At 48.0% G+C, this 14592-nt stretch overlaps 1 pseudogene; it reads left to right on the forward strand.

Moving 5' to 3' along the window:
* The first annotated feature begins 2668 nt into the window (after nt 1–2668).
* Nucleotides 2669–14592, forward strand: part of LOC149362771 (monocarboxylate transporter 14-like) — a 29510-nt pseudogene continuing 17586 nt past the window's right edge.

The raw sequence follows: 14592 nt of genomic DNA on the forward strand, positions 1-14592 counted from the left end.
GAGTGAGTGTGCTTCCATATAATAAAGAACAATAAACTGCGGTGAGAGCATAGTGCTTCTTGCAGTGAGCAGCTACGCTGATCTGTTCGCGCCGCCTCTGGTTCGAATCCCAGTCGCGGCAATATTTGCTTTATTCCTGCAGATATCTAAAAAACTTCAGAAACATCTCGCTTTTTTTCAACATGGCTACTTAAATAGAGCTTCCTCACTAAGAGACGGAATAACAAAAGCCGTAGGGTTTGAGCGTAGTGAAACCGAGTAGACGTGGATGAGGACTCTTGAAGAAGTAGTGGATGGAGCAGTCGGGCGAGAGTCAGGTTCATAAGGAGCAGTTTTCCGAGTGTCAATCCGCCGCCTCAAGAGCTTCGTCGTCGTTGGCGTCGGCACATTCATTCCAGTATTATTAGTTGACGATGGGAACGATGTGAAATGCAGAGCACGAGAGGGGGTTGCAGTCTAACACGATATGTGATTTGGTGCGGCGATAACATGCTGGTCTCGCACAGGTCAGCGAAGCTGATCTGTTCGCGCCGCTCCGGGTTCGAATCCAAGTTCTAGCAGTATTTGTTTACTTATTTATGGTTTGACCATGGTGACTCTCAAGGTCAAGTTTCAGGCAAACCCGACGAGCCGGTTTCACCTCGTGAAGTACTGAATTCGCACTAAAACCTGGCAACGTAAATGCGCACACCGTAGCTTCTAACTTCTCAGCCTCCCAAGCAGACAGATAGCACTGGCGATTTTCGTGCTTATTCTGCTCAGCCGACCAAATTTCATTCCAAAACAGCCGCTGTGTTGCTACAAAGTACATGCTTATATGCAGGGTGGAAGTGTGGTTTCCGGCAATAAAAGGTGGACCCGTATAGTTTTTATTAGCACGCTACTGTTGTCGTCTTTAATTCAATACGAGTTATTTGGTGACGTTTAGCTCTTAAGCAGCACCTTAAGAGGGAGCAAATGTATTACTGTGACCTTTTTCTACCTGACGTAAGTTTTTCTTACAAACATAATTTCTATAATTAAAATAAGTTGCAAAGTCAGCTGGAGTCTCCTGGGGAGAAGAATGACTGTTTCGTGCCATTGCTAGTTAGGCGTACATTGCGGTAGTCGTAAAAAACGCACAGATGCAAAACTTCCTAGTTAAAGCGCAATATACTTCTATAATTTAATCTGAAGGTTTCGCACTCTGTTTCCTAAATTTCACACTGCGCTTTCTTTCCAAGTGCTTGTGACGTGACATTTCTGGCGAAATCATATATGGGATCGCTGAAGGAAAAGTCCGCGTCATAAACTTTTATACAGCGGGAAAATAACATTTCATTGTATTTTTAATATGCATTACAGCTACAGGCAGAAACACGGTTTTATTAGTGACCGCAAATGTTACTGAACATCATTAAGTTATTGCTTGTCTAAGACTGCACAACGAAGTCCTCGATGTCTGTACCAGTATTCCTGGGTAATTTCGCTCCATGTCCCTTTGAAGCACAGGTGATTCCAAAATGATTTGCACTCCAGCTCATCCTGCCTTCTTAATCAAATAGTGAGGCATGGCAAATATACTGCATCGCCTGAAAACGCCGTTGTACAGCTTGACTCCTTGTAGCGAAGTAGAATTTTGGCAGACATGTACCTGGATGTCTTCAATAAAGCTTTCCTGGTGAGGGAAGTTAATAGTCCTGCATGCAGAAACTTTTTTTGGCAAGAAATTATCCGACAGTTTGCGTTGAAAGTATTTCATTTATCTTTAAAGGCCACGTCCCTATGCATCGCTTCGGAGCATTTAACCACTACCGAAGCACCCGATGTGAGTGGATTTAATAACTTCACCGCTCGCACTTCGGCAGATAAGGTAGTAAATGTACTCTTGTGTTTCCTGATATCTACTGCGTTAAGCGAATGCTCCTCTGCAGCTTGGTTATTCCGGGCGCAAGCGCTAACGTTGGTATATCTGGCTTCTCATCGATTGTGCCCCTTTCTCAAGCGTAATAGACCAATCTGATTGCGCCCGGAGTGGATGTGCTGTGCTGCTTGATTCTGTACGAGATCAAAATCAACAACTTCCTTGGCTCATAATAACGTCCGAATACAGCCTCTTGCGACCCATGGCTAAGCTGAAGTATTTAGCGGACAAACAGAAGCGGACAGAAGCGAGCAAGCAGACAGAGCTGAACACACTGCGAGGAAATGTCAAGCGCATTTTAATAGCCTGCACTCTATCGCTGGCAGCTTGTTCGAATCAAAGGAACAAAAGCACATATATTTGCGAGCATGACCGATTTGTGGAAAAATTATTGCGCCTGTAGATCTGGAATAGCAGTGTTTCGGCCGCCTTTTCCTTGAATGATAGTGAAATCGGCCTTAAGGTGAGTTCTCAGGCATTTGAATTTAGCATTAACTCTGAACAGGCTAGCAGAATAATCTAATTTTAATTGATTTATTTTATTTTCATTTGTGGCACGCTAACTAAGGAGTCGGTATGGGCTTTCACCAGTCTTAATCATTGAATTTATTTTCTTTGAAAAGTTATCCCAGTGTGTGTGTGTGTTATTCGTCTTGTTTGTTGTTCCATTTGGCTTTTCTGACAGGCCACTGAAACATGTAGCGTGACGGGTGACTCGGCTGGCATCCAGATCTCTTCCCCTCCGGTACTCATTCTCATCCAAGTATGTCACCGGTCGTCGCGCAAGACGTCTGCTGGACCATCCCAGTCGTGGCGGCGTGCGTAGCATTCTTCACCATGCTCACCTCTTCGAGCAGTGGCCTCCTCTATGTTCTATTCATGGAGGAATTTGGTGTGAGGCACGAGGAAGCTGCTTGGCCAATGTACGTCCAAGCCTCTGTCGGGAATAGCATGGGTGAGATGTGAACTTTTCTATGAGAATCAATTTGGAGCGATAACTTTTCATCAACTTCACAAAAGATAAATAAGTCGCATGCAGTTGCCAATATTATGATGAGTAATGCGCGGAAAGGCTAATTTTCTATGGGTTGCCGCGCGAGAGAGAAAACGTTTATCCTCCTCCCGCATTAATCTGGGGTGGTTATTAACTCTCCGACGACAACACCCAGGGTGCCCTATTTTAGAGGAATCCATCCTCACGCCACTCAGTTCTGCCACACCGTCGACTACGCCTAGCCCTCATGCGTTGTTCGCTGACTCTATCAGGTCTTCTGCTGCACTGCGGATAACTCTACAATATCCCTCCTCCGATTTATGGTCACCCAGTTATCTAACCTGACAGAAGTTATTTTACAGCGCTTGGACGCTTAATCGAAACTGCCGAGTACACGTTGTTGTGGCTTGCTCCAGTGGAACTGCAGAGGCCTCTTCACAAATCTGGCAGAGCTCCAATATCGACTTCGCATGAACAAGCTCCAGGTGTGGGCCCTGCTACTGCAGGATACCAGTGCCTTGCCATCCATTGCGGGCTTCAATGGACACATATCTCCTTCAATGACCGAACCGTCGTGTGCACACTGCAGCCCCTCCTGGAAAGGCGGTGGTGTATGTTGATACGCGCTTTCCTCACGTTCGCCTCTCCCTAGAAAATTGGTGCACCTGATATGAGGAGGTAGTGGCAGTGGCCGTGAAGTTTCCCATGGCAACTGTTGTAGTCGTATCATGCTATGTAAGGCCCGCCGGTGGAGCTTCCTTCCGCATTAATCTGGGGTGGTGATTAACGCTCCGACGACAACACCCAATGTGCCCTATTTTAGTTGGTGGTGACATTAACGCCCCTCACCCAGACTGGGGATATCCCACTTCAAGCCGCCGGGGTAGGCGTGTGCGGGACGCCTTCGCGGATGCGTTGTTTGTATTACTCAACCATCCCGATTAAGCAACGCGGGCTGTGCGCCATGCTCGCAGTCCAACGTATGCTCCGGACCTTACGTGGTGGTCCGGTCCCGGCACTCCCTCGTGGCACCTGGAGCCTGACTGTTGGGGTAGTGACCACCACCCTATCATCATCGGTCTTCATCCGTTACGAGCCCGCCGATTACGCCGTAGGTGTTCTGTGGTCAACTGGGGCACCTTTCGCACCACCCTCGAAGATATCTCTCCGCTGTTATCTACAATACGTATGGACCGCATACAAACTGCGCTTAGGAAGGCTACAACTGTCGCCTGGAAAGACGTCAATCGCCCGGCGCCGGATGTGGGTCTGCTTAACTTGTGGACTGCTCGCCGACAAGCGGAGATGGCAACTTCCAGAGACTCGACTACTGCGCAAGCACGCACAAGGCTAAATTACCTTACTGCCAAGGCCCGCAGATATGAACGTGATCTGTCGCGAAGGCAGTAGCATGCGTGGTGTGAACACCTCTCGACAAAGTCATAGAATGGTTCTCTATGGCGAACATTTTGCGCTATAGAACATGGTCCCCGTCGTTCTGACGCAGCGGCCACAGCATGCTTCGCTGCTAACTTAGCTCCGGATGACTTCGCAAGAGAAGCAGCGCGGAAGTTTTTCCCCAAGTATGACAAATTGCCTCCAATGATCACAGGAGCCTCCTTGGCTGGCATTCCAGCATATGCCGCAGCCTTTATTTAAACAAAATAGCATTATGCCACTAACTAACCTAAGAGACTATCGTTTAGCCATTTTTGTAAACAATGTTATCTGCAACCCTAGCACCTTTCCTTCAGTTTCATACAAGGCTCCTTCGACCAGTTCTCGCTCCGCCGCTCATTGCTTCCAATATCTAACAATCATTATGGTCATCGATGTATCCGTTTTTGTGGTGTCAAAATTTGGAATGCTATCCCATGCTCAGTCATATCTTCTCCTAATTCATTTAGAGCCTTGAAGAAATTTTTTCTCCACACAGAAGCGTCTCAGTGAAGCGACACTATATGCGTCCGTGGCGTGGCATAATACTACTAATCTATTGAACGTGACAGTCTGAATGTAGAGACATTTATTTTATGCGAAGCATTTTAACGTAGGTTTCGGGCCTTCGCGCGAGGCCCGGCGGTGGCCACCATTGACCTTGAAGTGACCTTCAAGTAGGCCACGTGAAATGACGTCACGTGATGACGTCACACCGGCTGCAGATGGGGCCTCATATCGCGCCGTCGGGCGTCGCCCGGCGGAGGCCTCCACCCTTCGGTTCGCGCCGTCGCGCGCGACGCGGCGGCGGCGCCACCATCGCTGCATCACGTGATATATGACGTCACGCCAGGGATGAGGCGGCGCGCGCCCGCCGTCGCGTCAGTCTCTGTGCCCGCAACCGCGCCAGCGTCTTTGCGCCGGGCGTGTATGCGGTCAAGATGCCTCCAAACGCTAAGGACATGCTTCGCATCCACTGGGCTTAACCTTGATAAGCCTCCAATTTTTTTCTTTGGTTATATGTATGTCATACGATAGTGTTTCAGTCTGTATTTTGTATTGTATTTTGTATTGTATTTTGTATTGTATCTTGTATTGTATTTTGCATTGAAATTTTTCATTTCACACCGACAAGTATGTATGTTATTTTTTCTCCTGAATCGTCAGTAGACTTATTTGTATTCATTTTGGGATCCACGAATAGCCTCTGGCTAAGAATCCTTGAGTGTCTTTATGTAATTACATGTGCAATTTGAAATAAAGAAAGAAAGAAGGAAAGGAAGAAAGAAGGAAAGCAAGAAAGAAAGGAAGAAAGAGAGAGAGAAAGAAAGAAAGAAGGAAAGGAAGAAAGAGAGAGAGAAAGAGAGAAAGAAAGAAAAGAATAAAGAAGGAAAGAATGAAATAAAGAAAGAAAGGAAGAAAGAAAGAAAGGAAGAAAGGCTACCATCTACAGCCAACGCCGAGGGAATCGCAAGCCCATTTTCCATGCCCGAGTTGCTTGCAGCAACAGATGAGGCCCGTCGGAAGACTGCACCCGGTCCTGAATCCATTCCTCACAAGGTGTACAAGAACTTGAGTTCCGCTCTACTCCATATACTCCTCCTCACCATCAACGAGGTATGGAGAAAAGGCGTCGTACCAGAAACTTGGAAATCGGCTATTGTGATCCCCATCCCAAAGCTGGGAAAGCCGCCGACCATCCTTGTTAACTTCCGGCCTATTTCGCTTACGCCCACCTTGTGCAAGCTTACCGAAAAAATGCTTGCCACACGCCGGTCGTGGTGGCTTGAGCGCCATGGTGTCTATCACCCTGCCCAAATCGGCTTTCGGACGTCCATAGGTACAGAAGATGGATTGGCTGTCTTGCCATCATAAGTTCTAGCATCAACTCGCAGCCACAATGTACGTACCGTACTGGCCATGGACGGTGAAAAGGCGTACGACAATATCAGTCATGCTGCTATCCTGGAATCGCTTGACACGCTGCATTTCCCCGTTAGAGTGCGCAATTTTGTAAAATCCCATCTAGAAGGCCGCAATTTGCCATACGCCTCAATGGTGAGGCCGTCGGATCCTTTGTGCCTCTTCGCGGCGTACCCCAGGGATCAGTATTATCGCCCGCATTATTTAATATTACATTTATCCTCCTTGCTTGGCGCTTACATGATGTGACTGATATTAAGTTTTTATTGTACGCTGATGACATCACTGAGTCGAGCACCCACCACGACCTCTTGACTAAAGCCTCCGCTCTAGATATTAGATATCAGCCCTAGATGTTACGTCAACTTATGATTCTTTAATTGAGCTTCAGCTATCAGTGCTCAAACTACTTATGAGTAAGTTGCCAACCGCTGCGAACTCCGTAAACTCGCTGCGACACCAATTCGTCTCCATCTATCCGGAACTCCATTTCAAGAAAGTTCGACCGTCAAAATATTGGGCCTGACAATACACGAGTCAGGAACAGGGACTGCTTGGCTTTCTCAAGCTAAAAAGTAAGCGATTCAGGCGTTATGTCTGATTAGAGGCATTGCTCCTAAAATAGGGGGCGCCCGCTCTTATGTTGCAAGGCAGTTGGTGCGGGCGGTTGTGCAACCGCTCCTTGTTTACCAAGCCCAATTCCAGCATTTGTCGAGGGCTCAGTGGGATCGCCTTGAAGCGGTTAACCGAGAGGCAATAAGAGTCATCACTTGCCTTCCCCGCATCAACCCGATCGTGGCGCTCCAAGAACATGCGCAGCTGAATACCCTAGATGAGCTGTCGCAGCAAAGATGTGATGCTCGCCGCCTTAAGTCTAACCTTACACACGCAACGCGTGCACTCAGGGCGTACGCTTCCTTGCACTCTATTCTATAGTAGCCTCCGCCAGTTCTCCCTCCCTGGCTTTTTGTGCAGCTAAGCGATAACAAACCAACTGATCTACGCTGGCCATCATCTATCCTCGCGGCGGCGTCGTTTCGCGAACGAATTACACAAGACGTCCATCTGCCGCATGGCTCCATCGTTTTATATGTTGACGCAGGCATCCAGGCTTGCGAAACCACTACTGCAATTTACTGCCCTAGAAAGCCCGCCCTGAACAGTATGTCCAGGTTTCGCTTTCCTTACTCCATCTGTGCGGAGATGCGTGCCGTTAAAGAGGCACTTTGCTCTGTGGCCGCCGTTCCCTAGTACGTACGGCTCGCATTGTCATCCGCACCGACGCCCTTCACGTCATACGCCTACTACGACGCGGCGGTCGCACCCCAGGCATTTGCCAGGACATCCATCGTCTCGCAGTAAGCATCCCGCACCCAATCCAAATTGAGCGTTTCCCACGAGACCTGCTGAGCTCGCAAAGTCGTGCAGATTCTGCGACCCGCCTTGTCACCCCAACTACGCCTCGAGTCCTCACTCTAGATGAGGCCACCCTCCTTTTATAAAAAAAGGAACACCTCCAGCGCCGCACACGTGCTCTAATCCCTCCGTGTGCGCTAACCCTCCCCCATGGTCTAACGCGTGTATAGGTGGTAGCGCTTCGGACGATCCGGGACGGGGTTGCCCTAACTATAGCTGTTACACGAAAGTGGCCGCAATTCGAAGGTGTATATCCCCGCCCCGCGTGTCCAGGCTGCAAGAACCGAAATCTTGAAACCGACATTCGCCACCCGGGTCTGTGTGTAGTTGTCTAGAAAAGGTGGTCGCTGCGCCGAGCTCGGCGCTTCGGAGCGGCGTAGCTCTACTGGATCGCTAGACTAACATTGTATATAGGAGTGTACCTCTTAATGTGGTTAACCATGATGATGTGATAGCATGGTAATGAGCATAATTCGTAATAAACATACTAATGTCCACACTATTGCATCAAAGAGGAAGTTTCGGCTAATTAAATGACACTAATTATACAAATTTATTCATAGTATTTATTCAGTTGACATGTGTGTTGGTAGACAAAGGGCAACTAGAAGTGCAAAACAGGTGACCTGGCCCTCAGCTTGACCTTGAAAACGAATTTAGCGACATTTAAGAACAATAATTGGTAAACGGGTGACTTCGTACACGGTATAAGGCACTAACTCATGTGAGTTAGCATGTCGTCAATCGGCGCGTTAAAAAGCCATCTACCGAGGCTGCTCTCGCCAGACTGCGGCGACATGAATGGTAATGAAGACGCAGTCGTTTCGGCGAGGTCAGGGTGCTCACAGCTGAACGGAATGCACTCAACGTTACAAACGCCAAGCCGCTAGTCGCAGGATGCACTAGAGCTTTCGCTTTCTAACCAGGTTCTACGGTAGTTACGCCACGGCTAGTTTTTAGACATCGGATGCTCGCAAAGTAGCATTTATCCTCGTGCTGTCCTGTTGGCCGCTTGGTTTTCTACCACTGCCGTGTGTCCTGTCACCCATACGATTTTGTGTCTGCTCGGTTTCATGCCGTTTTTCCTCTTGCGCTCTTTAATACTGTCACGCGCTTCGAGGAGCATATGGAGAAGAAAGCGGTCTATTCTTCCATTCCTGAAATTCGGCAGGTTGTTTGAGAGTCTGTAAGTATTATTAGCGATTGCCCGGATCTATAGCCCTTCACCACCGGAAGAGCAACCGCTACTTTCTGGGTCTCGGATGCAGTCGAGTCTCGCATGAACGCGCTCAAGGAGCGACGTGCCTGCCAGCATAGAACCAGCGTTTTTGATTTCTCTTCCTCCCCTCTGATGTACCTGGCCGCGTCTACGTACAAGGTCGTGTGGCAGGAGGCGTATGATTGTCGGATGAATTCCGTCCACCCTTTTCTTCTGGCTTGTCAGAGGTTGGGGTCCATATTCCTTGGTATCGGCGCTACCTTGAGCGTATCGCGATACACGTCGGAGATCTTTTCCGTCCTCGTCATTTCTCGCATCCGCTCGCCGTATCCGAGTCTCTGTAAGGGCGCTCTGCCCGTTCTCCTTTGCAGTGGCTGGTGTTCTTGCGATTTCACTCTTGTTAAAGCCCTAATAGGGTATACTTGTGCGTCACTCGGCGGACCACTAGGATTCTGACGAGCTTTAACATGTCTTCTAGTGCATTGCATGCCGCCTGCTGGGTATGCGGGTGATCATGCACGTGACTTGTAAAGTTGTTGCTTTAAGCAGGGTGAAAGTGTGGGTGCTCTGTTGGTTGGACTGAAGCCCCATGGTCAAGATTTTTATCATTGACATTTCTGGTATGAGCGCTCCTTCCAGGTAGCCCTTGAGGCGCAGGTCCTCACTAGCTCGGATTATCCGGTTTTGCTTGCATTTAGAGATTGATAGCAGTTCTGATTTTTCGAATGAGAACACGAGTCCTCTTCCCCTGGCGTGTTTTTTGATGCAGAAGGCTGCTTCGTGTAGCTTTACTTCCTTCTCCCCGACGGGACCTGTGTTTGTCCAAATTGTGATGCCAGTATACGTGGCATGCCCGATGCCTTCGATTGTCTCTAGTTTTGTGGCGAGAGCTATCATCGCACGTTAAAGACAATTAGTTAAATGACTGACCCGTAGGGTGTCCCTTTGCTTGGCGCACGAAACTACCGAGATCGAAGGTTTGCTATGCCGATGGTGGCCGTTCTATCTGGCAGAATAGCTTTTACGTAGCCGTGAACTCGGCGTCCGCCGTCCCGGTAGTCTAGACCCTCAAGGATCGCTTCGTGGCTGACGTTATCGAAGGTGCCCTTCCTATCTACGGCCAGTGTTGCGTTTTCTTCGTCTAAGGTACGTTTAGGAGTATTTTAATTATACCTCGAAGATGACGTCAGGCGTAGAGACTTATGCTCTGAAGCCAAACATGGTGTGGGCTACAAGGTCGTTGTCTTGCATGTAATTATGTAGTCACAGCCTCGCTACACGCTCACATACCTCTGCGAGGCATGGGGTCAGTTAGGTGCGCCTGAGGTTTTCGTTATGGAGCTTGTTTCCCGGTTGAGGTATCGTTATTACTTCAGCGTGTTTCCAATCCTCGGGCACTGTCTCCGCCTCTTAGTGTTTTTTGAGATATTATACGAGCTATTGTATGAGCTCGTCGTTCAGGATGCGGTTCAGGCCATTAAAGAACTATTATCCTGAAAAGGAAGGAATAAAGGGGTCGACAGAAATGAAAGCGACTGTTGTTAAAGATTTCAAGTTCATAAATTAGAAAAGCAATACTGAAGAGTAATTACCGCTGATCACTCTTAAAAACAAATCGCGCATAAATTTATACCAATTGCAAAGAAAAAATTAGTTGTGGCTTAGCTAAGGTTAAGCCTGGATATCTCGAAGCGAAAAGCTGTCGCTGCTTTTCAGCCAACTTCCAAGCTACCAGTTCTGGAGCGGTGTTTCTGCGCCGTCCGACTGTTGCTTCTTCTGCTTCCATGGCGAGTGTCTGCGCCTGTTCTATGGGCAAGCACGCCTTATGTACCTCTGCTTTCAAATCAGCACTGCTCACGGCTACGGCGAAAGGTGGAACAGCTGCTCGTTTAGCTCTGGCGTTTTCATTCTTTCTTCGAAACCGTTCGACGTCTCCCGAAGTACAGTCTTTGTTCACCTGGACACTCTCAGCTGACGCAGCCAAACGCCGCAATTCAGCGTCGTTTTGCCGCCGTTTAGCAAGGCATGCCTGTCGTGCTTCTAAATTTTCAGCCGCTTGTCTAGCCTTGCACTTTTCATATGCTCGCTGCTTTTGAGCCAACTCCCTCGCTACCTCTACTGGGTCTTCTTTCCACCTTCCATGGCGAAGGTCTGCGCCTCTTCTACGGCCGCAGCCGACGCGTTATCGCAACACCTTGGGAACGAACCTTCTCTTGGGACGGCGGCTGAGACCGCTCGGCAGCGGCGAAGGGTAAACCGGTGGCGAGGAGGAGAACAGGGGGTGTGGCGAGGAGGAGGAAGGGAGCGCCGCGGCGGCGCCCAAGGGTGGCTCACGCGAAGCGCGGTGTTGACGAGCCTAGTGAACCTTTTCGCGTCAAAAATTGTCTACGAGACTTAGCAGCTTTCCTTGTTAACGGAGTAATGTGATGTAAAGTACGCTGGTCCAGAAAGCTAAAAATTTTTAAGGCACGTCGATAGTTCGAAGTGCTAAAAGCTTGTGAGGCTCTACGCCCCTTTTCAGCTATGCGAGGAATGACGCGCGTTCCACAATTGGAATAAAAATGCAAACTATTTCAAAGGCATTTTGCACATGATGGAACCGTTGCTCCCAATGACCAGCAGTGGCAAGTGCATGATTGTGGTGGTGCTGAGGTTCTAGATCAAGACCGCGTGAGCGGCCCAGGCAGGATTCCGGCGGGAGCGCTTCCGGGACGCGGTCACGCTCTCGGTGGATTGCGCCAGCCCCGAGATATTTATGAACTACGGAGTACTGGCTTTGACAATTGGCTGACAATGGCAGACCCCAAGCAAGTCGAAGATAGAAGCGACACATGACGTGTGTGGCTGCCGCATGTGCAGTCTCGTTTCTTGGACCGCATCGAACTCGCATTACGGCCGCAGCCTTCTGGTCTTGGCACAGTAATTTTTGTATTTTTTTCAACATTCAGGCTGTTGAGCATGGTTTAATGTTTACTGATTACTTAGCGATGCGTTCCTAAAGGCATATGACTGCATTTTCAGCGGCGCCGCTACATTTTATTGCGTCTGATAGCTCTTTTCCCACAAGGATGAAGCACTATGATCGTACAGCATGGGTGTGCGTCGCTCGCCGAGTAAGACCACGGCTCACGCGTCCCGTACTCTAGAAAGCACAGCCTTCAATTTACAACTGCACTAGTATTCACACGGCCGAGAACTCCCTCTCCGTGGAGTGTGAACGTGCATGAAGTAACGAACCCCACACTTTTGTTCGGCGGCATGGTGACCTCTCTCCCGAGGAGACTGTACTAGTCTCCTCGGCTGGAACAAACCCTGTTGGCATTGAGAAGGGATCTTTTACCTTCAGTGGCATTTCCGCTTGTGCCTGGCTCGCGGTCACGGCGCAGAAAGCGATGCAACAGAGAAACTACATTGAAACCTTGGTACACGGGTGCAGGCTATGGAGAGTGGACGCGCAGTCGTAGACGTGTACCTAGCCTCTGCCATCTGGCAAAAGTGACATACATCTAGGCACTGCGCTACCTGTGCAAATGCATCGTCAAAGATGAGGTTCTGCCTGCCGCTGATGTCATTCATTTATCACGCCGAACGGGGGCAAAATTTCTTCATGCCGTTTCTTCAGTGTCTCTCTGCTCTACCAATCACACAGAAAAAGAAATAATTCCCGCAGCACTTAAGGAACTTTTGCACGAGTAATGCCAAAGGATGTCAATTCTATTACAATTCTATACTAATGCTACAGTATTTTGGTCAAATTCTATTTCAACTCTCTACCAAGTTACTTCTAATTATTTTACAAATATCTTATATCTATTTGATTCTCTAGTAATTAATGCAGTTGTAATTACTAGTACTGACTGTTTACTCGTTAAAATTTTGTATTTTCCCGTCTTAGATGCCGCTACACCGTTTTGCCAAATCGTTAGTTTTGTTTTGTAATGCCACAACTTTTTCGGCAACGCAGGGTTTTCGTGGCAATCAGTTGTCGAATTCTTTCGAATTGAAATAATATCGGTTTCCTTGATAAAGAGCCCGAGGTGGCTGTTGATTCAATTTTAAAGAAAGAACAGCGCAAAAGACATAGACGGAAGCAGAGAATATAAAGGATGAGTGCTTGTTCTTCGTCTGCTCTGCTTTCGTCTACGTTTTCCTCCTGTTCTCACTTTAAAAAATGCATCACCAACTCGCCCGTTCGCCCATAGCATTGAACGTGAATTTTTACTCATCAAACTTGTGATAAGCTTTTTAGCTTCTGAAAAGACAATCTAAAGTGCACGATCTGCATGCTGGGCCAATTTACTTGAAGGCCCATGATGCCTATATGTTCTTAAAAATACTGAACCGTGAAGCTTGGTTTTCACGGCTGTTGCGCTGTGCACTTGAACCGGGCCTCTCTTTACGCAGGCCTGATCCTGGCAGTTCTTCAGCAGAAAATGCCAGTGTACCACATGGCTCTCATCGGCGCTCTCGTGGCTTCGATAGGTTTAGTCACATCGTCCTTTGCACCAAATATAACTTGGATGAGCGTGCTTCTCGGCGGTATTTACGGTAAGCTACATCGCAATTTCATTGTAAAACCATGTTTCAGATATTGTATTTTAGAGGCTCATTGTTGGTAGATGTTTCTAGAAATCTACATTATAACAATATTGAAAATTCAGTGAATCCTGTCATACTGATCTGAAACAGTGGCTTCGCCTTACAAAGAAAAAGGAACGCTTATGAGGATGTACTAGTGGCGCCCACCATTTGTACGGAATTCCTTGTTGATGAAATTTCTTTTTGCGTCGTGCATACCAAAGTTTAAGAATCTCAGTATTCTTAAGGAGGCAATAAGGAGGTTTCAGATCAGCCCTTTACTACCTCATCCTTCATAACAATGAAGGAACACTTTTAACGAGAAGACTTGCTTGCGTGTGGTAAGAACAAAATGAGGATTTCATTGCACAGTAATTTTTGAATCAAGCAAACTGCTGTGAAATACCTTGTTATCGAAAGGCGTGGGCTCAGCCACAGTCGGATACAACTCAACAACGAAGCCCTCGCAAAAGAATCCCTGCAGCCAGCGACGTGGTCGGTTGCCAAGATGCCGCGGCGCTCTTGAAGAAACAACACAGACGGAAAAACCTGTTCGTCTGCGCTCGCATTCCTCACGGATCAAGAGGAAGAAGTGGGCTTGGGCAAGGCATGAAATGCGAAGGCAAGATAACCGCTGGTCTTAAAGGGTAACGAAGTGGATTTCAAGAGAAGGCAAACGTAGCACTGGGCGGCAGAAAGTTATGTGGCTGGATGAGATTAAGAAGTTTACGGTGATACGGTGGTCAGAGCTGGGAAAGGAAAGGGTTAATGGAGAGCCATGGGAGAGGCCTTTGTCCTGCAGTGGGCGTAGTCAGGATGATGATGATGATGCGCGGATAGGAACCGATTAGCATTCACAGTCAGCCCTGCATTGTCGGAGAAATTTGTGCTGAGCATAGCTTTCACTGTGTGCTACCAATACTTATTCACATACGGTTGGCATCATCATTACATTATCTATGGGTTCACTGGCTGCGTTTTGGCTGATCAGAAAAGCCTTATTAACAATGTTTGGCTGATGAACTGTTACTGCATTACACTCACTTATATATAACTTGAAAGACCAACCTCATGCACGGAAGAAGCCCATTGAACATCTTTTGGAAAAGTCAATCTCCAGGC

This window comes from Amblyomma mixtum, chromosome 2 (assembly GCF_055824585.1).
Source record: "Amblyomma mixtum isolate Tamu chromosome 2, ASM5582458v1, whole genome shotgun sequence".
NCBI lineage: Eukaryota > Metazoa > Arthropoda > Arachnida > Ixodida > Ixodidae > Amblyomma > Amblyomma mixtum.